Source organism: Xenopus laevis, chromosome 8L (genome assembly GCF_017654675.1).
Source record: "Xenopus laevis strain J_2021 chromosome 8L, Xenopus_laevis_v10.1, whole genome shotgun sequence".
Lineage (NCBI taxonomy): Eukaryota > Metazoa > Chordata > Amphibia > Anura > Pipidae > Xenopus > Xenopus laevis.
The window spans coordinates 9,984,790-9,987,717 of NC_054385.1; the positions used below are offsets into that span (position 1 = coordinate 9,984,790).

The 2,928-nt window shown below is 42.5% G+C and overlaps 1 non-coding gene across 1 annotated transcript; it reads right to left on the bottom strand.

Annotated features, from left to right (window-relative positions):
- Window positions 1-2,380: 2,380 nt before the first annotated feature.
- trnar-ucu lies at window positions 2,381-2,470 on the bottom strand. Its single transcript is given in 2 exon segments — window positions 2,381-2,416; window positions 2,434-2,470. It is a non-coding gene; the product is annotated as a tRNA-Arg (tRNA).
- Window positions 2,471-2,928: the final 458 nt, after the last annotated feature.

Consider the following 2,928-nt stretch of genomic DNA (forward strand, 5'->3'; position numbering starts at 1 on the left):
CCCATGTGGCAGGGTTTTTTCTTGTTGGTGCGCATATTAGCTTATGTAGTGATGTCATCATGCGCTTTTTGAAGTTAAAGCAGCCATTTGCCTCGCCATTCATGCCCAAGAGCGAGCTTGATTCAGCATGGATCCTGCCTTGCCTGCTGTTTTCTTATTAAAGGCATCTACGAAAAGAGCTCAGTACTCAAATTCTCTATTTGCAGTGACCCTGCCGAAGAATCTTGGAGTAGGAAACACCATAGAATGGAGGAGAGTACAGAAGTCAGACTCTGCAGAGCATGTGACAACCCAGCAATGAAAAACAGAAAATTATGTCAGCCATGTTTTCAAGATTACGCCTCGAATGATAAGGACAGGCAGTCTGTTCTTCAGTACCCTTTAATCAAGAGAGTATTTTGCTATGGATTAAGGAGGCAGTTTCTGACACATTGAGACAGCCAACAACTTCTATGGAGCCTAGAGCCTCTAAATCTGCATATCAGGATCTTTCCTCGGGGGAAAGATCTCTCCAAGATTCTCCAAGGTCCTAGAAGTATTCATCGCTCAGCTGAGGTTGCAGGGGATAGAAGTGTACCATTACCTGGATGACCTCTTGATTGACCTCATCCGCAGTTGTTGCAAATCAGTAAGTTGCTCCAACTGCGCATGCGCCGCCACGCTGTTCTCATTCTGAAGATTTCTGGAGAGAAGAAGATGGCGCCCATGAACTCTGAAATGTTGCTAGTGGTGCGCATGTGCGAAATGCCGCGAAGAGAAAATGTATTCATACTTGCCGTAATTTTATTTTCCTGGTCATCCCTACGGCAGCATTCCCACCCTTATCTCTGGTAAGCTTGGATTACTAAAACGGGCAGGATTGGAGGAGACTTTTATGCGTGTTGGGGGCGTGTGTTTCTTTTGTATTACTGATGGGGATCGCTAAACCAAAGATCATGCTGCCGTAGGGATGACCAGGAAAATAAATTTATGGTTGGTATGAATACAGTTTCTCTTATGGTGCACTCAGAATAGGGCCTTACATATTGACCTCCTATGATTAACAAGCTGGGTATTACCTCTGCTAGACACTTGTGGCTTTGGTGGGACTTGAACCCAAAACCACCGAATGACTTAACAACTGAAAGACCATTGTGCTACAGAGCCTCATGACTATAACTACATAAACACAACCATACATGTGATACCATATAGATCACAATTTGATCCACAAGTGCTTTTTAATAAAATATAGAACTCGAGTTCCAGAATGATAGCATGCCAAGTAGCTCCCAGTTTGGGCACCCAATCCCTAATTTTCAGCAGACCTCCCAACCAACACAGCCAGATGTTCTAGGTCAGAACAATCAGTCTAATGTTATAGCACAATTCCATTACATTTCGTTGTTATTTTGGGCAAGGACAATTTTCCAAAACCAAATGGCTGCCCACATATTCACCAATGATCACATCATCTGAGAATTCACATCCACAACTTTTGACAACCTTACTTTAACTTCTGGAGGTCCTGTGGGTTAGAGCCTTATAGATGAAGAGACAGAATGAATATAAAGACCAATCCAGGGTGACTAAAACCAAGAGACATCTTACCTTGTTTTGTAGAAGACCAAAGTACATTCCATCATAGCACAGAGCCAGCTTGCTGCAAGATAAATAGAATACTCAAATCAGGCAAAATCTAAGGACCAAAAAGTTACTCTGCTATATTGTTTCATCAAATACATACTCAAAATAAAATGTACAAACAGTTTCAAATAGAAAATTCTGCCAGTTCACACAAACCCTAAGTGAAATGGCCAACTAAGAACACAAATTAGAAGCTGATCACTAGGAGAAAGAAGGGCTTACAAAGAGGAAAGCGCTGTCACCATCAGGGGGGCAGGTGGGAGTGATGTCAGGGACATTATACACAAGGTACTACTATAGAAACTCCCCAGGCTAGTACATTATTTTCCAAATACAAAGACAAGCCCAAAGAGAAATTTACCAATCCACTGAGATTGTCTAATATTTTGGCAGCCCCCCATTAAACTATCAATGGTGCACTCCTGTCAAATGGCTGTGGAAGGCGGCTCACATATAGACTATTGACTAACATGTCAAGTTTTATCTGGATTGGGCATTCAAAAGCTGACTCTAGTGGGACTAGAACCAACTTCCTTTGAAATCCTTAGCATGACCAACTAAAAGTCCAACACGTTATCCATTGTGTCACATAGCCAGCAATTTGCCAATCGCACAAACCCACTATCTAATATTTTGACAGCCCCCCCCCATAAAACTATCAATGGCGCACTCCTGTCAATGGCTCTGGAAGGGGGCTCACATATAGACCATTGACTAACATGTCAGGTTTTATCTGGATTTGGCATTCAAAATCTGACTCTGGTGGGACTCGAACCCACAACCTTTGAATAACTTGTCACAAGCAACTAGAAGTCCAATGCGCTATCCATTGCGCCACAGAGCCTGGCACATAATGTGTGTCATCACTTACATACATACAGTTCATTAAATTATACTACCAGTTACATGTATTATTTCATAAAATAGTGAACTTGACTGAAAGATGAGATTGTGCTCAGCCGTACCCAGTTCAGGCATGTAGTCCCCAAATTGGTACATCTATAGGAGCACCACAGTGTGATCTTCCACTGCATCTATGTTCTATAGAAACTCCCCGAACTAGTACATTATTTTCCACATAGGAAGACAAGCCCAAAGAGAAACTTACCAATCCACTGAGGTTGTCTAATATTTTGGCAGCCCCCCATTAAACCATCCATGGTGCACTGTCAAATGGTTCTGAAAGGGGCCTCATATTAGTGATGTGCAGGTCAGATAAAACCCCACCCACACTCGACTTTCACATTCCTTTTATAGACCCACCCTGCCGATGAAGAGCTTGATGTGAATTCGCCCGCAAAT